Source organism: Tupaia chinensis, unplaced genomic scaffold (genome assembly GCF_000334495.1).
Source record: "Tupaia chinensis unplaced genomic scaffold, TupChi_1.0 Scaffold143740_1, whole genome shotgun sequence".
Classification (NCBI taxonomy): domain Eukaryota; kingdom Metazoa; phylum Chordata; class Mammalia; order Scandentia; family Tupaiidae; genus Tupaia; species Tupaia belangeri.
This window is the reverse complement of record NW_006203589.1, coordinates 413,188-439,339: the sequence shown is the minus strand read 5'-3', so window position 1 is coordinate 439,339 and position 26,152 is coordinate 413,188.

The window sequence follows — 26,152 nt, the reverse complement described above, 5'->3', positions numbered from 1 at the left end:
TGCTGAAACCTCCAAGGACCCTGCTAACTGCCTTTGTATTACAACATCCATTTCCCACTTAGGAGGCTCGGCTCTGCTATTTAGATGTGCGTTGCAATCTGCTTGCTCCCCCAGCACACCTCCTCAGTCTGCAAGTGGTCAAGTGCTTCCATGCTCGAAGACCAGACTCGGAGGAAGTGAGAGTTATAATGTGGTGTGTGTACGTGTCCTTAATTAAAAGACAACCAAACACTTGGAGCTGAAAGGGACTTCAGCATAAATCTAGACCTACTCTCTCATTCTCTGACAGTACCAAAGGAGACCAGGCAGGGCAGTGGCTTGTCCAATGTCACACAGCTAAAATCTGTAACCATATACAGTATAAAGATTAAACACGTGGGCTCTGGGGTCAGACATACCGCTGATCTGTGTTCTTTCACTTACTCGCTGTGTGACTGTGAGCAAGGCACTTTCCACCCCTGAGCCCCAAGCCCTGCATTTATAAAGTGTAAACTATAATGGTGCCTAGTACCTAATAAGTAGCCAATGAATGTTAACAGTGAATATCGATTTCATTTTCACAATCATAAGACCTTATAAGGAAGAAAGGGCTGGGATCACTTTTCTCATCATACAGAACCTGAGGCTCACAGTAGAGAAATGCCTCTAAGACCACACACACATCCCAGCTTCAGTTTCTTACAATCTTGCTGAAGAAGACGGCAGGGAGCTTGACCCTTTCAACACCATCACCTTCCTTCATTTTCCTAGAGACAAACAAGAAGGCCAGGAGGTAGGTTGCTCATCGTTTCTACACAGGAACAAAATGAGTACAGCCGACATTCTAAGGACTCCAAATCCTGCAGGGCCTCTCGGTCACTGGCTGTTCCCTGCCCTGGGGAAGGGAGGAGAAGAGCTGGATTTCTGACCTGCTACTGGATGTTGGGGGTGTACACACAGGGGGCGGAGGTGGGGGAGATATTACTTCAGGATTCTACTGCATATTTTAAAGCTATCATCAGAAGACTTGTCAATGCTCCATCAGCCTGCCCTCCTGACCCCCAAATCTGGCCTTTGGGAAAATCTAATTGCCTGCTCTCAATGACACTGGAGCCATGTGAGTGATAAAGTTGTAGACAGTCACTTTGTGATTATGTGCCCTAATGGAAGAAGGGTGTGCTGAATGAATGCGGGAGTGAATGAATGAATGCACATCCAAGTGATTTATACAAGGCCACAGCATGCAACACAGTGACGTCTCCATCAGTGCATTTTCTGGGAACTCGGTCCCCGTGAGGGTGGCGGCCAAGGACAGAGTCACGAGAAAGCTGCAGGACTGCCTTAAATTCAACCCTGACTGTCAGGCTTCTCTGGGCTCCACTGAGGGAGGCTTTCCAGTCTGCAAGCTCCATAGAGCAGTGGGTGGGGTGGCTGCCCCCGGGGGTCACTGGCAGGGAGACCCAGTGGGAAAGAAGAGGTCTCCAAGGCCAAAGTGTGAGGGGCTCCACACTGTGTTAAACAGAGCCAGCGGGAGTCTCTCTAGAAGAGCCACCCCACACCTTACACCCCTGGCATTTGCTCAGTCTCTTACTTACCCCTTGGATGAATTCTGCTCAGAGTACCTACGGTGGACCAGACACAGAACTAGAACTACGGAAATTGGAAGACTTGGCCTGATCCTTGAAAAGCTCATGGTCAGGGAGGGGAAACAGACAGGGAATAAGTGTCCAAAACACAATGTAAGAAGTGGCACCACAGAGGTCAGCTCAAGGAGCCAAGGAAGCACAGGGGTGGGGTCCCTAACCCAGCAAGGGGATGGTGGTAGTTAGGGAGGGCTTCTCAGAGGAAGTGACTCCTAATCTGAATCTTAGAGGCAGACCATTCGGTGTGATGGTTGTTTTGTTGGTATTTTTTATAGGGTGCATGTGCTGGCTAGAGAGGGACAGAGAGGGAAAGTGAGAAATCGTGCCCCAGGGGGGATGGTCATACTGCATTCCCTTCTCCTCCAGTTTCCTTTCAGGATTTTGGGCACACACACCTAAGCGCTCCATGTGATTTTCAAGCCTCCAGGTCCAGGACTCAAACTGCAGAGTTGGCTCTGTGGGATTCAGTGCCTTAACCTCCTCATCACCCTCTGGCCTGGGATGGTTGTTCTCAGCAGAAGGAAGGATGTGTTAAAATGCTCAAAGGCTATCAGAACATTCTGAAGGGCCAAGAAACTGCAAAGGCTGCTGTTTGACCTAAATGGAGGCCTGGGCCTACTACTCTGGGCCCTGCATTCCAGGCCGCAGTGCCTCTGTCTGTACAATGATGCCTCTGATCTAAAGACCCAGGTATCAGTGAGAACCCGACAGTTCCCAGACAACAAGTAAAAGAGTTGACATAATTAGAAAATTCTAGTAAACCACAGCTATAGACACAAACATCAGTCTATTTAATATCTAGGAGCCGCGGCGTTGGGCTCCGTGGGAGGGGCAGCGAGGGGCCGCCTTGTGTCAGGCTCTCACACGCACATGCTCAGTGCTCTCACCTTAAACATATCCCGGAAAAGTCGTATTTTCCCTCGTTCTACAGATGAGAAAACTTCAGCTCAGAGAAAAGTAACCCGTAGTCTTTCACTGCAAGAACCATATCCAGAGTTCCCTCTGGGGTCTGTTTGATCCCCAAATATCCCCTGCCTCCCATCCCCCAGGGCAGCTCTGACTGAGCCATCCCAGGGACCTGAAGCATTTTCTCAACTCAGCCACCACCACCCACATTCTTGTCTCCCAGGGGATCCTGGAGCCCCTCCTCCGCCAACTGGTCTCCCAGGGAACGCAGCAGAAAACGACCCTGCTGGAGCTGCGTAGGAAGGAGGAAAGCAGCCCTGCTCTCCTGTAGGTGAGGAGAGGCCACCCACGGGCCCCCCCCATCCACGGCCCCTCACCATCTACAGCCCCCCACTATCCACGGCACCCTACCATCCACGGCCCCCACCATCCACGGCACCCTACCATCCATGTCCCCCACCGTCCACGGCACCCCACCATCCACCCTGAGCTCCAGACCTAGAAGGGCTCCGTGGAGCCTTGATGGTCATTAGAGGCAGCTGCGGCCTCTCCTTGATGAGCTGGGAGCCACCTGACGTCATGCCCGCTGGTAACCCGACCCTGATGGCTGCTCCCTCCTGGCCCCAGCTGGGCCCATCATGCCGGCACAGGGGAGAGGTCAGCCCCCCCAAGGGAAGGAGCCAGGTGGGGCTCTTTCTAGTGGCTGCTGAAATGAGAGATAATTTTGGCCGTTGACATCTCCCCCAAGACCTCCTCACTCTCAGAGCTGCTCCTAATTCTTCCTGCCCAACTGCATCCAGGGACAGAGCAGCTTTCACCTCCCATGGCCTGCGGGCTTCTGCTCATTCTGTGCCGTGCTGGTTGGCCCAGAGCAAGAGCCTTAAACACCCAAGATTTGTCTGGATGCTCAGTTCTCTAGGAAGACGACGACTTAGAAATGAACCCTCTAGTCCATCACCAACACATGTGCTTTATGAGTCTAAAGTCAGCCAAACACTGAATTGATTCAGATGTAATTCTAACAAAGAAGACAGAAAGGAAAGCAAACGTTTGGAACCCCTTTAACTCCCTTGAGTACTCACAGAGAACTGCTGTGACCAGCCACACACTTGGCTGGGGAGGACAGAAAACCACCTCAACTCAAGTCTCTCCCCTCTAGTATCGTACCGCCTAGGTGGACATGAGCACACCGCTGCTGCTGCTCATTGGCACTTACTGAATGTTCACTGTCTACCGAGGACCTGCAAAGTATTCATCTCATTTCATTTGATCCTCCCAATCAGTCGGGGTACACAGCTGTTGTTTATCCCATTTAACAAAGAAGAGAGCTTTGTCTTTTTTCACAGAGGTGAAGTGATGCTCAGAAGGTCACTAAACTGGGATTTTCATCGTTCTGACTACAGTTCTATAGTTCACACTCTTAACCCATAGGTGACTCAATGAAATAAGGCATTCAGTGGGGGAAAAAAATAAGGTATTAGGTATTAGGAAAGAATTAGAAGAGTCAGAGAAGAAAGCATGAGAAAAGAGACAGACTTTCATGTGGGTGGAAATGTGAGCTAGATCTTGAAGAATGGCTGGGAGAGAAAAGGGGAATAAGGTGAAGGGGACAGAGGACACCTCTGCTTCCAATAGGAAAGTTGGTCCTTCTGCTGGCGTCTTCTGTGTACTCTGACATCATAATGAAACTTAGGCTCCATACATACCTGAAAATATTTCACATGGGATCATTTCTGGCTTGTTCTTTCCAAAAGAAGAACAGAGAGAAATTTCTTGCCCTCAGAAGAAAGCTCAGATCCCCTTAAAGAAAATATTTTGCCCAGAAATTTTCCAATAGGTTAAAAAAATAAATAAAAAAAGCCAAGGTGTTGTGTGGGTAAATCTAGCTTTGCACAGTAAACAAGTTCATGAAAAGTAGCAAGAGGTGACATGATGGTTTCTCTTTAAATTTCACTAACTGTAAGACTCCCATAATGACATCTATAAAGCAAACAACTATTTTTATACAATTGAAACAGCTCCTTGACTCCTGCGATTTGCAAAACAGGATGTTCATGTATGAATGCGGGTACTGTGCTGTTACCATGGTGTCTGTTCAAGGTTACCCCGTCCCCCCGTGGTCCTGTGTCCTGACACTGACACCTACTATGTGCAGGGGCTCCTGAGCTCTGGGCAGACACGATGGGGGGGACATAAAGATGCCTTGGCAAACTAAGAACTGAGGATCTACTCATACATAGCTAGAATTGAAGTTGAAAGACGGAGTCAGGCAGGGTGTCACTGGCTGCTTTCTAAAAACTAGGCAAGACTCATTTGGCCCAAGAGGTTTAGTCTGGCAACATGATGTCTAAGAAATAAGTGCATAGGCACCTCTTTCAGGAAGTGGGCCTTCCTATTGCAGAAGGCAATAACCGCCCAGTAAGAGTACTAACTATTGTTTCCGTGATATTGCAATTTAATTAAAAAAAAAAAAAGTTTGTTCTCGGTCCCTGGTCCTTGGAACAGAAATTCTAAAACCCTTGGATTTTCCTGTGATAGGGAGGAGAAGAGCAGCTTTGGTAACTCATAGCAATCCCCTTCAATTATACCTGAGTTTATGCTAACAAAGCGACTCTTGGGGGAGACCCCTGGGTTACTTGGCGAAGGGGTCTGGTTGCCAGAGGAACCAACCATAAGATTAAAGGGTTGGAACTTATAGCTCCACTCCCTAACTTCTGGGGATGGAAGAGGGTCTGGAGATTCAGTTAATGACCAATGATTTAATCAACCATGCCTACTTAATGGAACTTCCATAAACAATGGGATTTGGAGAGCTTCCAGGCCAATGAATACTTAGAGGTGCTAGGACACTGGCACACCTCGAAAGGGAATGGAAGCCTTGTGCCCTTTCCCGCATATCTCACCCTGTGCATCGCGCCTATTTGGCTGTTTCCAAGTTACATCCTTCATAATAAACTGTTAATAGAAAGTAAACTGTTTTCCTGACTTTTGGAAATTGTTCTAGCAAATTATTGAACCAAAAAAAGGAGTTTGTGGAAACCCCCAGTTTATATCCAGCCAGTCAGAAGCATAGATGACCTGGATTTGTAACTGGCATATGAATTGGGGTGGGAGCCGGGGGCTGGGGAAGGCAATCTTGTAGGACTGAGCCTTAACTTGGGAGAGCTGAGGCTAGTTCTACGTGGAGGGCTGAAATATGTTGTAAGACACCTGACTCCTAGCTGGCATCAGAGAACTGATCAGTGAGGCGGGGGGAATCCCACGTGTTTGGTGCTTGAGCATTTTATGGGTAGAAACAGACAGTAGTGCAGCTTCAGACATACCTGGGTCTGAATCTGTTTCATCTTGGGGGGGCCTTGGGGGAAAACAGTCAACCTAAGTTCTCTCATTTGTAAAATGAGGGTGGCACTAATGCCCACATCATGTGATATGAAATTGTCACGAAGATGATCGAACAGTGCCTGGTGTGCAGAACACGCTCAAACACTAGTTGTCAAATGATTCGATGATCAGATGATTGAATCAATCAATCAATCGACAAATGAATAATGGCTGATACTTATATCACTCAATATGTGTAGGCACTTTTTAAAGTGTTACTAACTTATTCTCAAAACCACTCTAGCATCTCCACTTTACAGATAGGGGAATGGAGGAACAGAGATGATAACTAAGTTGTACAAGGTCACATACAGAAATAGGGGTAGGATGGGACCAGCAGTTAGCGTAATGGCTATGTCGCTAGACTCCCATGTAGTCCACCACAGTTCGCGTCCCGGACCTGGTGGCTTAAAACTCACGCTGGACACATGTGCGTGCGTGCCCAAGATCCCAAGAGGAGAATGGAGGAGAAGGGATTGCAGCGTGGCCATCCCCACTCGGGGGTGATTTCTCACTTTCTGTCTCTCTGTCTCTCTCTGTCTGTCTGGCGAGCACACATGTGCTATAGCAAAAACCTCTCCAAAGAAAGAAAGAAATAGGGGTAGGCTTAAATCTCAAACCCAGGTCTAACTGCAGAGGCCATGTACTGCCCACGAGGATGCTTTCCACGGTGCATGGAATATAGAAGTGTTCACTAATAAAAGATGCTGTTATTGTGGCTGTTACATTGCTATTTAAGCTACAGGACAATGTTCCCCCAAAACTGAAATCTGTATACCCTGATGGTACGTAAAATTATTTAGGTAGTATATCCATGAACATTTTTTTTAAAGGATTTTTTTTCCCCAATAAGAGTATGTGTGCTTACCAGAGGAAAAAAGAAAAAACAGAGAAAGTGAGAAATCATGAGCCCCCCTTCTCCAGAGGGAAGATGGCCACACTACAATCCCTTCTTCTCCATTTTCCTCTAGAGATTTTGGGCATGCTTGCACACGCCCCCAGCATGTGCAATCAGTCCACCAGGTCTGGGATTTGAACCATGTTTTTATTTTTTAATAGGTATCAGGAAAAAAAAAAAAAGTAGCACACCCAGGCCTAGATTTCACTGATACGAGAGAACTGCATGGAAAATGGAATGAAAGTACAAGTTCATCTTGGTGTGAAAAACAGTCTTTTAAATAATATGCATTTTTCTGGGACTTGAAGGTTCCTTGTATTATCCCCGTGAAAAAGCTAAATTTCTAACAAGTGAGTCAATTTACAGGCAGCTGTAAGGTAATAAGCAGAAACCATGTCAGTGATATACTAATGCCTAATACAGGTATGTGATGAAAAAGGGCACAGGCATCAGAGGGGAGCTGGCTTCTAGACCCAGCTCTGCTGTTTCCACTGGTTGGAATCGTGGCCAAGTTCCTTAACTTCTCTGAGCATGTACTCCTATCTGTGAAGCAGGATAGCAGCACATCCCTCTGTTAAAGAGAGGATTCAAGGTGACAATGCACCACCTGCACCTGCCTCAAGAGCCTCAGCAATCACCAGCCCACCTCTGCCCCCCAGCCCATCCCATACCCCCATCCACACTCCCTCACGCACATCCTTGCCTGTCACCTCTACCTCATCCTCCTAATCGAGCTGAGATCTGTGGCCTTGGGTCATCATTCTCAGAGCCTCGGATTCTCCTCACAACCCAACTTCAGCAAGCAATTCCCTTCTGCCACCTTAGTTGTACTGATAAGATTTGGAAACTCCAAAAGAATCCAAATGGGAAGATACTCCAGGGACACAGTTGGAAATTAGATTTTTTTTCAATTATCGTAGGCGATGGGCTTCATGTTGTTCTAGTAATGCAAACTGCTTATTTGCTGTTTCCCTCTTTGTGTCTTATGCAGGCCCTGCCAGTGATTAATGGCCACAAGAGAAGAGAGCTCACACAGCCGATGCTCACGTTTCCAACCCCCTTCGATCTAACCCAGAGCAAGTTGAGTCTCTAAGCTTGATGTACCAGCCTCAGGGTCATGGAAGGCACCCAGGGAAGAAGACACTTCAAAACAGAAGGATCCCTCCTAAAAGCGATCCACATACCAAATGCCAGCACACATCTAGACCAAGGAGTCAAAGCTCTAGCGGCCTCACTTCCAAGATGACGAAGAAGAGAAGGCACGACAGCATGCGTAGCCCATTCGCTGCATGAACTCCTCACATTGTATGCCCAAGGACAAGGCTATTAAGAAGTTCATCATACAAAACACAGTAGAAGCCTCAGCCATCAGGGACATCGCCGAAGCAAGTGTCTCCGATACCTATGTGCTCCCCAAGCTGTATGTGAAGCTACATTACTGTGTGAGTTCCACCATTCACAGCAAGGAATCGATCTCATGAAGCTTGGAAGAACAAACCCGCCCGGCCCGATTTAGACCTAGGGTGCTGCCCCTCGCCCTCCACCAAAGCCCATGTAAAGAGCTGAGTCTTTAAGGACTGAAGAACTGTCCCCTGGGGGAAAAATGCAAATTATACATTTAAAAAAAGAAGAAGAAAAGAAATTTCATACCAGTCTTGCAGGACCCAGAGGCCCAGAGGAAGATGTGACTCACCTATCATGGCTGTCCTTCTAGGGGGTGATAGAGGGGATTGGAAGCCAGTCCACTCTGAGGGTGACTTTCCTCAGACTTTTGTGGACAAAGGATTGTCATCCCAAAGTAGACCCACGAAGCCCTCAATAACAAAATGCAATTTATCCTGGCTCAGCCTAAACTTAGAGCCAGATAAAGAAGTAACTTTTGGGGGCCGGCAAGTGGCACGGTCGTTAAAGGCGCTGGACTCCCACATGGCCAACCACGGTTCAAGTCTCGGACCTTGTGGCTTGCTTTTTCACTTCCTCTCTCTCTCTCTGTCTCTCTCTGATCAAAACTGGAAAATAATAATGATACTACTAATAAATAAAGTTAAATAAAATAATTCTTTAAAAAATTTTTTAAAAAAAGAAGTAACTTTTGGTCAGCACCAGCACAATATTCACCAAGTGCTGTGGTAAGTACTTTATATACATTATCTCATTTAATAGAACCCTACAGGGTAGACGCTGTAAGTATCCCCATTTCATAAGTGAGGTAGTGAAGTTCATAGGGCTTCAGAGACTTTTGCAAGATCGAAAAGCAAGTACTTTGCGAAGCAGGGATTGAAACCCAGACTGATCTAATTGTCAAGGTACTTTCTGAAAGCTCGCCGTTCTGCTTCCTGCTTTCCATGGCCGAAAGCTCTATCTTCTCCGGTATATTCCATTTGTCAGTTTATGGAGCCTAAGCAGATATTATTTAATGATTTATTTAGTGACTTGTCATTCCATCAGACTGTGAGCTCTGTGAGGGCAGGGACAATTCAGTGAGGAAGACAAATATTCATTAGATGAAAGAGCACCCCAGAAAGTGCTTCCTAGTCTCCAGTCTCTGCCCCCCTATCAAATTCTGCCCAATGCATTGGAGATGTCAATCATTTTGGTCCGTTCATGACTCCTTAAAGAATAATCTATACTCAAAGGCTAGATTGAATGCCATGTGACCCTGTGCCCACCCCAGCCATAAATCATTGACCCAGGAACAGACATAGAACCCAAGAGATGTCTCTTTAGGTTTGCTTTGTTTAAAATATAGTATTCTTTTACTTGTTGAAATCAGGAAAAGAACTTCACTTAAGTTTATTGCAATAGAGGTATTGCAGGAGGGAAGACAGATTGGACTTAATCCCAAATAGCAAAGATAGCTGTGGATTTATAGCCAACAAACAGAGAGAAAGGGTCAGTGGATGGAAAATTACTAAGAAGACATCAAAGGTAGGCAATTCTTGCCAAACTGACCTAACTGGATTCTTCATAAAAGGGCAGGTCGGGGATGAGGAACTGGATTAGATATGAAAAGTGGTGGGATTCTTGCTAAACTAACTTAGCAGGATTCCGCTAAACTGGGCTGGGCATGATTTACGAACAGGAGCCATGGCTGAGGTCGATTTGAAAAGATGGTTTAGAGGAGCCTGACTGAAGTTTGCTCAAGGAGAATGTGCTTGTCAGCTGCTAGTCTTGACATGACAGGCTGGGCCAATCAAATCATCTCGTGGCTCTGGACAAAGAAGCACAGGGGGAGGGTCTCAGTGAGCAGTGATCCTTGAAGAGGGCAGTGAAGGTGGGTGGGGTAATTAGGAAGTGAAGAGAGAGGAAAAACTGGGTAGCAGCGGAAGGTATTGGGAAGAAGGAAACGGATGCACTAAGAGGCAGAGAAATGACCCAACAGCTGGGAGGCACACTGGCCAGCCCCTCCAGCTGCCTCATCTCCTGCCCTTCCTGAGCCTGGCTGGCACTCACGGGAACAACTTTCACCAGCATCTCTTGGCTCGAAGCTGTTTCTCTTGAATGTCATCCCATTTTTCTGGGAAAATAATGCTATAAACCTAACACCGTATACCTTTTCTTTTGGATCAACCTGGGCATTCCTAAATCAATGGCTATATCATCTGTCTCCAATTCAGAACATTCCCTGGACATCATTCCATGGACTCCATCCCCTGAAACTGAGACCTCACAGTTTGTCCCATTGTACTGCAACATGTAAGGCATGCCACACTGATTTATTCAGCACAGCCCCTTTTGGGGACATCTGAGCCACTGAGCTCGCCTCTCATCTCACCTCTAAATGATCAGCCAGGCAGACATCAATGAAATGACCTTCCAGGTCACTCGTCACTATGGACCCATGGAAACTCAAAAGGAAAAGGCACCTCTCTGCCGGGCGGGTGGAGGAATAATAGATTCACAATAATAAAACTGGGTCTTCACAGTTAAGAATCCTTGCACACGTAAAGACTTCCAAATGCAGGACATTCGCCTCTAAGCGGTGCTCTCAGACACCCTCTCTGCCCTCACAAAATCAAGGATGATTGTTTTCCCTTCTAGGACGCGACTGCTCTGAGTCACAGAGAGTACAGTCAGTCAAAAGGGATTCCTAACTCCTCTCCTCCTGCCTCCGTTCAGCAAGTTGACTCAGAGTCATTTATTCAACCAATGTTCACTGATCAGCTATTACGTGCCAAACACTGCAGTGTGTGTTTAGAATACAGAAACAAACAAGCTAGTGAAGAAGAAAGACTGTAAGCGATCAATTAAATACAGGTTTACCCATGTGAGACACACAAGGTGTCAGACCAGCAACTCCTGGTTCTACCTGTTAGCTTCTTAGGGAGATTTTCTCATATTATTACAGATTTTTGCTTATTGCATTTTTTAATTGCTTTATTTGATTTTATTTATTTTCATTATTTTATTTTTATTTTTTATTTTTTGGAGAGGTTTTTCACTATAGGGCACGTGCGCTCACCAGACAGAGACAGACAGAGAGACAGAAAGCGAGAAATCACCCCCCAGGGGGGATGGCCATGCCACAATCCCTTCTCCTCCATTCTCTTCTCAGGATCTTGGGCATGCATGCACACACACCCTGCACGAGTTTTAGCCACCAGGTCCGGGACACGAACCGCGGTCGACTACGTGGGAGTCCAGGGACATAGCCATTACGCTAACTGCTGGTTCCATTTTATTTTATTTTTTTAAAGGTGACCAGAAAGAGAGAGAAGGAAAGTGAGAAAGCAAGCTGCCAGGTCTAGGACTCGAACTACAGTCAGCCATGTGGTAGTCCAGCCGCCTTAACCACCTTAACCATTTTAAAAATTATAATAACACAAAATTTTTTTTAACTTATATTTAGAATCACACACTTCCAAGGAGCCTCTCATCTACAACCCCTTTCGGGAGAGGAGGGAAACTAAAACCCTCATCTATCTTCCGATGAAACTGACAGTAAGCTGGATTCCGGACACAAAGGCACCACCTTCCCAGGTGTCCAGACTGGTATCTCTGGCTAATTGTAACCAAAATATTGACTCCCCATCCTCAAGTCCAGAGAAACAAGAGAAGCTGGATGTGTGAAGTGGACAAGGCTTCAAGTAACCTTGCCTCACTCGGCTTAGCCAAGGGAGAAACCCCCCTGAACACCCGGATGTACTTCACAACCTTCCCCTCTAACGTACGCAGTTGCACAGCTCTGGCTCACCCCCCAGTGGCCCCAGTTCCCATGTCAGGAATCACTCTGACTTGCCTTCCCCATCCACCAGCCCCAGTCACAATCCTTGCCTCCGCTTCCTCCCAACAAATGAACTCAGGATGCAGACGCAGGCTTTAGTGTTGCTCCCCATCTTTGGAAGAGAAAGCACTGGAAAAACATCCACTCCTGCTCTGCCATCCGTATCTCCTCCCGCTTCTCTCCCCAGCCCCCACATCCTTCTCTCTCTAATTATCCCAAAGAGAAGGAAGATTAAAAATTAATGCCCTGAGGATTGGAGTCAGAGATGTCATTATTGTGATTCAAACCCCAGGCATGGAAGAATCTGATCTAAGCTTTAGGCGCAAAGTAAACTAGGATGGATTTTGGAAAACCTTGATTAATTGGAACTCACCTCCAGGTAACTAGATCCTTTTTTCCCTGCTGCTGAAGTTTTAGGGAATGCCATGGAATGTGACACATAAAATTCATAAAATACCCAGGTGAAATTTCAACTTGTAAGGAGTGTCTTAGACTCTCACTAAAGGTTCAGCCTAATCCCTACATGCCAGAGTTGCAAATTGTAAAATATAATACAAATTGTAATTTAATGCACAGAATAAAGAGGTCACAGTATCTTCTACAGGATTACAACCCAAAAGATGTGGCTGTTTTCATCTACTGTGTCTCTAACATAGAAAAGCAAATTTTCTTTTAGGAAGATGTACAATAACAAAAGTTTAAACTAGAAAGAATTTCATGTGACCTTTAGTTAACTAGAAAAGTAGCTGAATGAAGCCACCCATGCCCCCTGGACTCCCCAAATATGCCACTTACAGGGATTTGGCCAAATTAAAAAGAAAAAAAAGGAAATCTATGGTAATAATTATAATAGATACCAGTTAATAATTAATTGTGTGCTAAGCGCTGTGTTAAATACTGCAAGTGCATTATATCTTGTAATCCTCATCAAAGGTTTTATAATTAATTAGTATCCTTATTTTCATGAAGAAGACACACAGATGCTAAAAAGTTTAAATAAATGATCCAATGTAACAAAGTCCTAAAGTTGTGTGATTAACAAATACCCAACAACATAAATGACATCGCCAGGGACCAGCAGATAGTGTAATAGTTATGTAGCTGGACTCCCACGTAATAGACTGCAGTTTCAGTCCTGGACCCAGTGGCTTAAGCCTCATGCCAGGCATGTGTGCATGCACACCCAAGATCCCAAGAGAGGATGGAGAAGGGACTGCAGCATGGCCATCCTCCCTGGAGAATGATTTCTCACTGTCTGTCTGTCTGTCTCTGTCTCTCCAGTGAGCACATGCACCCTATAGCAAACATCTCTCTCAAGAAAAAAATGAATGACATCGCCAACCTTTACCCCTCCAATTTGAAACCACGCTTTATATCATTTAAGAAAGGAATGAGCGGTGAAAGTACAGACCGTCAGGACAAGGTGCAGTCTAAAGAGATCAGGTAAGTAGAAGGGATCTTACAAAATTCGTGAATACTGGATAGTCACATAAGATTCCAGCAGGAGAACTGGTGGAATTACTTCCTACTTTTTAAATCTCATACCTCTTCTGTGTGGAGGGCTCGGGAACTTGGCTCCTGGAAGCTAGTGTGGGACAGAGCTGGAAGGCCAGAGCACACTCCATTTACATGAGTTTTCAAACGAGTGGGTAGTGGCCGCCTTTGAGGCACCTGGATTATTGTTCAACTTCTAGCACCTTAAAGGAACAGAAATAACCCAACGTTTCCAGCCTCTTTGTGTATGTATGTGTGTAAGGGGGGTGGTCAGGGTTTCAACACGTGAGTTTTGGGGATGAAAAATTTAGTCCATAACAGGCAGCATCCACTCCATCTGCAGCCCCACAAAAAGACCACATCCATGGCCCAGTCAGCTGCTTATTTAGTCTTCCCTCCAGGGTTATTTTGGCTTGGTATCTTGTAGGCAGCTCAAGTTCCTCCTCCTCCAGGAAGCCTTCTCTGACTCTCCCAAGACACTGACCAATATCACCGGCTTGAGATTAAAGACAACCTCTAAGCTCCTCACCACGCCGTGAGGATGCCAGTGCTTCAGGCTGTAGCTGGCTAGCTTGTAGCAGGCCCTCGATAAATAAATATGGAGTGAATGGATGAATGAAAACAGATCTTGTATTGTCCCATAGTCTCTCCACTGAGATGAAGGCAGAGAATTGGCCTGACTCTTCTGCCACCCTTCATCCCCCTCCCTGTACCTGAGTAGGGGCGCCGAGATTATGAATGAAGTTGTATCTGGCTACGGTCTCTTCCCATCCTTCCTCAATGACATGTGACATGTGCTGTGTAGGTATTCAGTGTCCATCCCCTGAGCACTCAGTTCACGCCCCTCCAGTCATGCTAGGAAGGCAGGGCCTGTCAGAAGACAAATCATGCTGGAACTGCTGCTACCTCTAGCTCCAAGGGGCAGGAGCAATGTGTTGGCCGGGGCTGAGAAGCAGGTGTTTCAGCTCACCTGGAAGAACTCTGGGAGCCAACGCTCGGACTCATGTCAAGACCCCTTAACGGCACTGTCCGCACCTCAGAGCTCAGATCACTCAGGGTCCAGGAAAACTCCTCTAAGGCAGGTCGGCCTCACCCCTAGCCTGTGACTGACCTTGAGATCAGCCACGATTTGCTGAGTGATATGGACATAGTTTCCGCGTGAACAACTACCTGTAAGATGTCATCCGAATTCTACCAGAGAGGACAGGGTGACTGTCTCTCTACTGAGTCATGCAAGAATGCAAAAAAGTTGTCAAGGATAGATGTAAAAGTAAAATTCAGATTAAAAACTTAGAAATACAATACTCATGTTGAGGTGAAATTACACTGCGGTCCTGGAGTCCTGCTGACAAAATAAGTTGTGGAACTTTGGGCAGGTCCCTAAACCATAGCTTTTACATCTATAAAATGGGTTAATAATCAAAGACTTGGGAGAGATCTAACTGGGATAAAACAAAAGGAGCACGTAACCCCTTGCACAGAGCAGCTGCTTAATTGGTGTTGGCTAGCTTCCCAATCCTTAGCCTATCTTGATTTATTTTTTTAGGTGTTTGTTTTGGCCATAGGGCATATGCACTCACCAAAGAGAGACAGAAAGAAACAGTGAGAGGGAAAGTGAGAAATCACCTCCAGGGGAGATGGCCATGCCACAATCCCTTCTCCTGGGATTTTGGGAACACACATGTGATGTTCAAGCCACTGGATCTGGGACTCGAACCGTGCTCAGCTATGTGGGAGTCTAGCACCTTAACCACCATGCTGCCTGCTGGTCCTGCCTATCTATTTTATTCATCTTTTCTGAAAAGTGCACTAAATCTAGCCACCTGTGCTTGTGCATTGTTTTCCTTCTGTGTCTAAAGGGATAAGGATTGCTCTGTTCCCACTGGTGCAGGCCAAATGCAAGGGCACAGCAATGTGAGAAACACTAGAAGGTGGCGTTACTTTACATTGCTCCACCCAGAGGGTACAGTCCCTTCCGCTGCAGACGCACTGAGGCTTGGCAGTATCTGACCTTTGTGTCGTCTCCACTGCAACCCCTCTTGCTTCTTCCTTCAAATCATCACCTCAATATGCCATGTTCTACCCCACCCAGCAGACCCGGTCTACTTTCCTTGCTCAGATGTCTCAATCCCTGTAGAGAACTCCTAAATGTCTCCTTGAATCTTACTTTCCCTTCTCTACGAGCAGACCACATCTAAGAAGACCATCAGATTCACCCTCTTGACTGCTGGGATTCCTCCTGAGGAGCCTCAAACCAACCAGTACTATTCATTCCTCTAACCAATAGTTATTGGGAGCCTACTGTATGCCAGGGAAGGAAGGGATAGACTGGGCCCCTTGCTCAAGGCGCCAGCTGTCTCGTTCAGAGGTGTGACTTGTGCGAAATTATCTGGGACATAAAGAGAAGGCAGTCGGTGCCTACCCAGGCTGCAGAAATATAAAGAGGAGCGTTCTTCATCAAGGATGGATGCCAGTCCTGGAAGTGAGGGCCTCCCAGGGGGGACCTGACATATAAGAAAGACTCAGAAGTGTGGGGACATAGGAAGGTTGCTCGGGGAACGACCTTGGAGCTCGGAAGGAAGAGAACATCTGGGTGAGAGGAAATGGAAGAATATATGCTGGTCACAGCAAACTCCACTTGTTGAATTCAGAGATCCCCCTGTTATTCGTGGGGACATGTTCCAAGATCCCAGCGGATGCCTGGAACCGCAGATAGTGCCGACGCCTGTATGTCTCATACTTCTTCCTACATACTTCCGTAAGCTAAAGGGTGCCTTATACGGTGGGCACGGTAAAGGTTAACGACAATGGCTGGTAATAAAATACAACAGTTACAGCAACACACTGATAGAAGTTATGCGAATGCCATGTCTCTCTCAAAAATCTTACTGTACTCTGTCCACTTTTTTCCTGTGATGATGTAAGTTGATAAAATGCCCCATGATGAGATGAAGTGCTATGACAGAGCCTGTAACACTCATCATTTCTGAAAATTTCTACTGAATATGTTTGATCATGATAGACCATAGGCAACTAAAACCATGGAAAGTGAAACCAGTTAAAGGCAGACTCTGTATCCACCAGAAGTTGGAGCCCAGGGCTGGAAAGGATGGCTTCTTCTCGGAGCACCGTGGGAAATCACAGGGCTCAGGAAATACAATGGCAGGAGTGGAGGAAGGACTGAAGGAGATACAGAGAAAAGAGGGTCGGTCAGGGGGCTATGTTCCCACCCAGGCGAGAATTCCGTGCCTGAAACTAGGGTGAGGAGTGAGGCTAGAAGGGACAGCGGCCAGCTATACTGTGGCGTAACAGCAAGTGCGGCTGATCAGACGGGAAAGGTAGTGAACTCGGAGCTTGGGCGAGAAGGGCAAGTGATTCTAAGCTGCAGCCACAGGGACAGGACGGTTGGGCATGTCGTTAATACAAATGAAGACGAGAGGCTGATGGGACATGTATGATAATAGATTCCCATGTGAAGGGCAGGACTTGGCCATCCAGAGCAGTTCAGTCAACCCTGGAAATTCTAATTACACAAAGCCCGAGTTCGCCATCTCCGAAGTCATTTTTTAAAAACTGGCTCCAGGAAGCTTTCATGCTGAGAAGCTGACAGCCAGGAGAATATTCAGACTGAACCATCTTTGTCACCACTCAGTTATCCAGCATCTTAAAAACCCTGAGCAATTCTGATTTTACAGCGTTCATCCTCTGTGGGAAAGCTGTGTCTGTGAAGGACAAACTTCTAAGGAGGAGCAGAGAAAAATCAATCCGAAAGTCATTCTCTTGACTGATCAATAGGAGTGTGTCAGGGAAATTTTACTTCTCCCATCTGCGCTATTTAAAGGGGTCCTCGGAGCGCTGAACAACACTTACCTCTCTGAATTTCTCTCTGTGGCAGTTTGCAGTCCCCTCATCTCTCTGGCTTTTTCCTGACTTCAGCACAGAATTTGACACACGTGCTAGGGCTGCGGAGGGAACTGCTGTCCATGTGTGCACCACGGTGAGTCCCAAAGGAGTATGGAAGGGCTTGGATGGCTCTGAACGGCACATCCCCGTGCAGGCTGTGAGTGTGCACTCTGACGTCTGAAGCCCGCCTCCCGGTAGGCCCATGGCCAACGGCTTCCCATCCCTGAGGTTCCCACTCAGAAGGTCCTTCCTCAGGGAGCCATCTCCTTACACTCAGCTTAAACTCTCCCTCTTGGGGCAAGAGATGGTCTATATTTTGATTCACACGGTGGCTACACAGGTGTACAAAAGATATAAAAATGCACCAATCTGGGGGTAGAGGGACTCAGGAAAAAAGCATTTAACAGATGTTGGAATATGTGTATTAAGTCGTCGGGAAAGTCATGATGTATTTTTCTGTTTTTCTATGCGAAAATGTATCATGACTTTCTCAGTGACCCAACAGATGAGGCAAGTGGGGTTGTGAAGTGGTTTACCACAACAGAGTGGAAAAGAGGGATGTCGTCATATATGTATGTGTGTGTGTGTGTGTGTGTGCATGTATCAAAAGAAAGAAAGAAAAGAAAAAACTAACAGAGCAAAACTTGAAGGTACACACCATAATGTAGTGTTGTCTGTTGAAAACGATAAGTATAGTAATATCCTTGATCTGATTATTGCACACTGCATGCATGTTTTGAAAATCCATATTGTACCCTACTAAGGTGTATAACAACCAAATGTAAATAAGAAATTATAATTTTAAAAAAGAGGGAACCAGCAGTTAGCATAATGGCTATGTCTCTGGACTCCCACATAGTCGACCACAGTTCGCGTCCCGGACCCGGTGGCTTAAAACTCACGCCGGGCATGTGTGCATGCATGCCCAAGATCCCAAGAGGAAAATGGAGGAGAAGGGATTGCGGCATGGTCATCCCCTCTGGGGGGTGATTTCTCACTTTCTGTCTGTCTCTGTCTGGCGAGTGCACACGCCCTATAGTGAAAAACCTCTCAAAAAAAAAAAAAAAAAAGAGAGAGAAAGGCCCCATCCCCTAAAATATGCACTAATCTCTACATAACAAGTATGCAATTTGTTGTACCTAACTTAGACCTCAATTAAAAAGATATTAAATAATAATAATGTGAAGTGTACCACTGCCTTGCCTATTATAGCACTTGATCTCATCTGTTTATTTGTTTGTTTGTTGCCTCCATGAGTGAGACAGACAGACAGTCAGTACTCACAATAGGGTCCTGATGTTGCAATCCACCCCAGCCACAGATTATGGGCACACATGCTCCCCACCTTCCCAGGGAGGTCCCTGGGCATGAACCTGGAACCTTCCTGTCAGTCGACCTCGAGGAGCATTGTACTGTACCACAGTACCACTGTACCTCCATCTGCCCTCCTCTTTACTTCCTTTAGACCATAGGGCATTGATTGCAAATAGATAGTTTCTCGCCTGTTGTTTACTGTTTGAAAAGGCACTGTCCAACGTAGTAGCCACTAGTCACATGTGGCTATTTAAGTTTAAATTAATTAAAACTAAATAAAGGGGCAGCAAATGTCATAGTGGTTACATCACTGGACTCCCACATGGCCATCCGTGGTTTGAGTCCCAGACCTGGAGGTTTGAAAATCACACCAGGTGGGTGTGCATACATGCCCAAGATCCCAAGAGGAGAATAGAGGAGAAGAGATTGCAGCATGGCCATTCCCACCCCTTCCCCCGGAGTGGTTGTGATTTCTCACTTTGCCTCTCACTGTCTCTGTCTGTCTCTCTTTCCAGTGAGTACACATGCCCTAAGACAAAAATCTCTCTAAAAAAGGAAAAGGAGGGACCCGCAGTTGGCATAATGGCTATGTTACTGGACTCCCACGTAGCTGACTGCAGTTCGAGTCCCAGACCCAGTGGCTTAAACTCACACTGGGCACGTGTGCATGTGTGCCCAAGATCCTAAGAGGAGAATGGAGGAGAAAGGATTGTGGTGTGGTCATCCACCCTGGGGAGTGATTTCTCACTTTCATCTCTCTCTTTCTGGCAGGTGCACATACTATAGCAAAAACGTCTCTCCCCCCACCCCAAAAAAAAGAAAGAAAGAAAAAAGGAAAGAAATAAAATTTGCAGTTCAGGTCTTGAGTCACATTACTCCCACTCTGGGTGTTCTGCAGCCAGGTATGCTAGTGGTTACCAATTTGTACAAAGCACAATAGAACATTGCCACCGTTGGAGGAAGCTAGATTGGACAGTTCTGAAATGTGAGCTTCAGGAAAGAGGAGCCCTGTCTGTCTAGTTTATTCTTAGCCCCCAGAATAGTGTCCAGCACCTGGAGGCACCTCACAAATACTTATTGAGCAGATGAAAGATGGAATTTTGGAATGCTAAAAAAAAAAAAAATCACAGCTCCAAGAATAAAGACCTGGCAAACACCCTAACTGTACATGTAGAGGGATTAGTTAAATAGATCTGGCCAGTGGAATGCTTTTAAAGTAAGAGGTAGGTGTGTATGTAATGACTCTGACAGATATCCACACTATGTAAAGTGAAGAAGCAAGTATCCTAAAATATGCACAATATGATTCCATTTTACTAAGAACCACAATCCAAAAAAGTCAAGAATGACATTTACCAAACTGTTAATAGCAGTCACTGCTGGACAAAATTAGAGGAAAGAAATTTACATCATGTACTCCTCTGTAATGTTTGCATTTTTATGTGCGTGTATTACTTGAATATAAATAAAAAAGATTTAAAACAAAAGCACATGCCACCCTTTAAGAACAAAAGGAAAAGATTAATCCCAAGGCTATATAGAACATCCCTTAAATATTTATTAAGTGCCAATCTCCTTATCGGCTTTTCATCTTAACAATATTCTTGGAATCAAGTATTCTTGTTCTGTACTGAAAATGCAGACTCTGAAGATCAGACAGGTTAAGTAGCTTCTCCAGGGTTGCACAGCATGTACATAGTACCACTGACATTTGAACCCAGCCCTTTGAGCTGCAGTTCACGGTCAGAGCTCTGTTCACTACCAAAAGCATATCCCAATATGCATAGAGCAGATCTCAGATGAGCTCTGAACTAGCTGCTCCATCCACATGATCCTCAAACAAGGACCAAGCTACAACCAGGTGCACGAGCACTGGCTTTTGCAAAAACAGCAAAACTGAAGCTAGCTAGCCCTCTGCCTGGCCTTCCTTCTCACTCTGTTCGACAACGGTTCTTCCTCGAACCTCTCTCTCTCTCACACGCGCGCGCACACACAGCAGTGTCATGAGGATCTGACGCCAATGAACGTTTGGTAACTTAAACAAGCTGGTGGAGACTTCCCAGCTCCCCAGCAGATGCCTCATTGTGCCGTTGTGGGATTTTCATCCAACCCCACCCCCAAAGAGGAGTTTTCAGCTCACCCAAGGTATCTGAGCCAAAACACTGGAGAGTTGCCTTTCAGCTCCTGGACAAGGCATTCCAGGCTGCATGCTGGGAGGCTTGTTTAGCTTCACACTCGACGCAAATGGGTTGTGTGTTTACCCACAAACACGCACACGCACACTCCAACAGAAGCTGCCGCCGCCAACAGAAGCGGCTGCAGTGGCGGTATTTCTAGAAGTCCCCAAATTGTACTTGAGCAATGTGGAACTCGATCACAATGCCTATCAGGAAAAACGATCTAATTTGTTCTAAGCAAAGTTTCAACCACTGCTGGGAAAATTCAAGTAGAAAAATGAAATGTAATACTCTATTAAGCCTTAGTTTGCCAACACAAGTGAGAGCTCACCCAAGCATGGAGAGTCATTAAAATGGATCTTACATATATCATTATAAATTTAATAATCGCCATGACGGCTAGAGTTCAAGTTAAAATGAATGTCAGCTGAGCATGACCAATTGATGTTACCCCAGCTGCCGCGGAGTCTCACTTGGGGTTATATTCTCCTTGCAGAGGCTCCATGCTGCATGTGGACCCAACACAGCCGGAGCCAAGAACAGATGGGAAATGCAGACAGCTACACCTAGCCAAGGACAAGCCGTCATAATTGCATATCATCCCTGTGTACCAGCCCAATTAAAATTTTCTACAGCGTCAGAGGTCCCAAATGTTCTTCTGCTAAGTGTCTCAATATCAAACTTGGCTAATACTTAGTCAAATATAGTCAACCCCGGGTTCCGCTCACAATTACCGATTTTTTCTCCCATCTCTCAGAAAACTCTTGTAGAAATAGGAACAAACCAGTCTAGGAGGTTTTACACTTAATAAATCAAACACCACCAAACAAATTCCACTTGTCTAAGTTTCTTAGATAGCGGGCATTCTTCCTGAATTACAGTGAGTGCCGTTTTAGAAATGGACTGTTTTGTTGTTTTAGAAAGGGAGTCAGCATCTATGTTTTTAAAATTCAGTTTGCTTCCATTCATTTTTATCCTTTGAAAGTTGGAGCAAAACCCAGTACAAAATCCGTTTCACACACACATCCCCATAGACACCTAAAGTTAGAGGGAAGAGTCAAAAGACCAGTTCTCCTCTCCACGTGTATTTTATACCGGGAAGACTCAGCCTTTGAGACTGAGAAGGAGAGGGAAAATCCACACCACACTGAGAGAATACCAGTTTTCCCAACATCCACATTTCAAGGAAATGTTACAAATCAGCTTCAAAGTAACACAGACGCTGGCTCTGCTTGAGTTATTCTTCATCTGTGTTACTCTCCTTCCACCTCCTCCCACCCCCGGTCCCAGATTTTCCACCAGGAGGGAGGAGATGCAGCTTGGCATCTCTTCCTGGACAACCAGCGACTCAACGCTACAACCCAACACTTGGCTTTTAAAGACAAGCTCAACTGCAACTGGTAGACACAGGTCCTGGGTGACTGCGGCTTTCAGAGCGATGACAGCAAATGACCTACACTCAACGGGTCACTTTAAATGGCTGTGACATTCTCACAGATGGGGCCAGAGAGTGCAGAAGGATATGTTTTTGATCCATAAACACAAGAGTCAGCAAACCACACAGAGAGTAATTCCAACAAAACCACTGCTGTCAGGAGCAACATTTCCAAAAGGTGCTAAGAGCGTGCGACTCCCAAAGGGGACTTCAGTACAAACACGCTCACATTTGACTTTGAGAACACCAACATTTTTGTGTTAATTCCCTTAGCTAAAAGCTTAAAAATCATTGCTTTTCTTGTCTCCGGGATTAAATTTTTTTTAAATCTCTCCCATTGCCCATTAACAAGTCAAGGCACCAGGACACAGCAAACCTCGAGCCACTACCGATGCCTCATTCACCAGAGAAAGACAATCAGACGTAATCAAAGCATCACAATCTGATGCCTGTCTGGGCTGACGTGCAATGTCAACCTCGTGAACTAAGTAAAGAAAGTTTTGCCACTTACCCTCTTTTGATCTTCCAGTCCATGGGTAACCGGCTTTCTCTTCTGCTGTTGGCTGGACTCAGATTCCATTTCCCAGGAATAAAATCCCCCGTCTCCTTCAGCGATGCTTCCCAATCCACAGAGGAGCAAAATATCCCAGGCAAAAGCGATGCAGGCACACCCCAGCCACAGCTGCCGCCAGCCAAGGAAATCCACGCTCCCCTCTCGCAGGTCTTCCCGTCTTCCTAAAATCCACTCGGGAACCTGGCTCGCCCCGGCCGCCTTAGCTGCTCCGGCATGGTGAAAGCTGGGGCTTGGGGTTTTACTCTGGGTGGGAGACTCGTGTCATGAGAACCCAGAGGACAGATCTGGCCATGGGTGGGTCCATATCCCGGGGTGCATGCCACATCACTGCCCCAGCAAGCCTTTCCTGCACTGTCTCCTTGGCACGGATAATTTATACGTCAGTAACGATGTAAATGGGCATTTAATCCACCGAGCTGATAACATCCACATCCCTCTCCAGCAGTCCCTGGCGCCCATAAATCACCGCAAACACTGCGCGGAAAGCCGCCCCTCACGGCTCCTGTGCGCGTTCATCACCGCAGTGGCTCCCCTCCTGGGCTGTCCTCTTCCTTCATGGAGTAAGGCCCATACCTGAGGAGAAAATGAACAACCATAAGATTTGCCTTTTGTGGAAAAGCGCAGGTTTGAGCTGTGTTGCCCCATCTGGAGCCACACAGGGAGGCCTAAACCAGGCAGCAGCTGGCAGTCTTCCTCTGAGCCCCTCAACGCTCGGATCGCATCCATGGACAACCTTGGCGGGAGCCGTATGGGCTCCCTGCTTCTCCTGCTCTTGAAAGAAGCACCCCAGAGCTGGCAATGAGTTATCTTTCACACCTAGGTTGGGTGCCCCATCACCTTAATCACCATTATCCCAGAAATAAGGCATCAAGGTGTGATGAGTCAGAAAAGCCATGTCTGCAAAGCAGAAAGCCTCGCCACTGTCCCCCAGGTACAGCCTCAGCAGGCAGCCTGTGGCAGGCAAGTCACCAGGGTCCACAGGGGAGGTGGCAAAGAGCAGCCTGATGGTCTGCGGACTGGAAAGCAATTGTGCTACGGAGCTGCAGTCCCTGGGAACCTGCAGACAGAGCAGGCACCCAGCCACCTCCTGGCTGACGTCACAGAAGCTCAGAGGGACAGGGAGGGAGGAGAGGGGAGGGAACCTCTGCACCAGGGGAAACACACTAGGTACACCCTTCTGGTCACCAAAGGGAACAGTCTGAGCGGTGGGGACACAGCTGAGGACCCCGTCAAGATGCATCAGTAAATAATTGTGAATGCCCCTTCCCCAACATCAGCACCACCAGGAAAGAAAGAAAAAAGGGGGAAGCCCTTTACTAAAAGGAGCGAGTCTCTTGCCAGGGTTTCTAATGAGCCCACTAGCCCTTCTACAATTCAGTCCACGCCAGCCTCCGGGAGAGCTGCGACCACATCCGGCCGCAGCAGGCACTAGACAGAACCCCACAGACCCTCCCTTGCAGCTGTCCTAACCGGTGGCTACTTTGGAATGAGGCCGAAGCCATCCACCATCACAAAAGGCTTCCGCACAGCTCAGTGCCTAGGCAGGTTAAAAGGAGGATATGAGACCCAGCCATAGAGGGCTTGGGAGGAAGAAGAGGAGGCGGAGGGTTTCTGGGGAGAAGAGCCATCACTTCACAGGTAAGTCTCTCCTTAACTACAGGGTTGTCCTCGACAACATGAAATACTCAGAGCAGATTTCTGCAAACAAATTCCCAAATCACAAACATCTGGGCTTTGGCAAGAATCAGTGAGAAGCAGAATGACCGAAGAGGGGTGTCTTGTACACCTTAGGGTGGCTGGCATTCCAGACAATGTGACCGAAGCCCTCTGCTGGCCCAGGAAATAGTTGGGCTTCCAGAGGGAGGCAGACACTGTCTGAGTGCTCACTGAACACCATCCTCACAGCCCCTTCTGGGGACCTCTGGCAAAGACAAAACCTCAAATCTATTCTTTTTAGCTTCAGACCACAATGCAAGTGAGTTCCGGCAACCCAGCCCCAAGTATTACCCTCTCCTGAATCTCAAGTGAGATCTCAAGTTAGTGGATTCAGATAGATCTAAATTTAAATCTCAACTCGGCAACTCACTACGTGACCTTGAGCCAGTAATTTGACCTCTCTGAGCCTCAGTGTTCTCCTCTGTAATGAGGAGATGATGACACCACATAAGACACCATTTGGAAACATCAACATCCCTTACTGAGTGACAGATCACTAAGACAGGAGGTGACCAGCAGATGACAACCGCTGGCATGAGCTGAATCTTTGCTGTATGACAGAAACCGTCAATTGCACCACAGATCGGTTTGTTCAGTGATCTGTCTATCCTTTTGCTTCAGAGTGGGCTGATCTAGCCCCACCCTAGAGATGAGGCAACCGAAGGTAACAGAGGGCAAGTATCTTACCTAAAGTCACACAGCCAGGAGGCTGTGGGTCTGGAATGTGAAACCAGAGCTGACTTCAGAGTTCTCGCTCCTGTCTCTGCTGCTCTGGAAAAGTCACCGGTATGTGGCTTCTCCCAGACCGCACATTTGTCATAGTTCCTGCTTGCCTCATGAAGAGTAGTAAAAGAAAGGAAGCCAGGTGCTAAGAAGGGTCCCCAGCTCAGAAGGCCTTCTCCAGAGGGGCTGCCTCATTGGCGGCTCTGGGCTCTCCATGTCTGAGCCCAGCTCCGCACTCTGCACCAGGCCCTGCCCTCGCTCTCTCCCAGGCGAGACCCTGTCACATCCCATCACACCAGCCGGCGCACACGCCGCAAGTGAACAGAGGGACAGACGTCCTCGCCATGGAAATGTCTCCCCACCAGCGGAGAGTGGGAGGATGTTCAGCCCCTCCTGTGAGCCTTTTGTTTTTCTGGGAGTTGGTCTCTACCATTCTGGGGCTGTTGCCATCCTTGTGCTGGAGCCAGGGTGGAGCGGGGTCACAGGAGAAAGGGGAGACGCAGGGATGCTGTTGTCAGCTCACTGCCATGTCCAATCTGCTTCCTGATTGGGGAGGGGGAATTTCATGGGAGCAAATCCTAATGTAAAAGCTCTGGTTTCTTACTGCCAGAGAAATCTTACAAAATGTAAATACACTTAAATAAAAAAGAGCTGAAAGGCAAACTAAGAGAATATTTAACTGGATTGTGGAGAAGCGAGCACACTTGAAGGGTTGATCCCTGAATTTAGCAATATGTCAGCAACTTCTCTTGGTGCCCTAAGTTAGCCAAGAGTAGCTGTAGGGA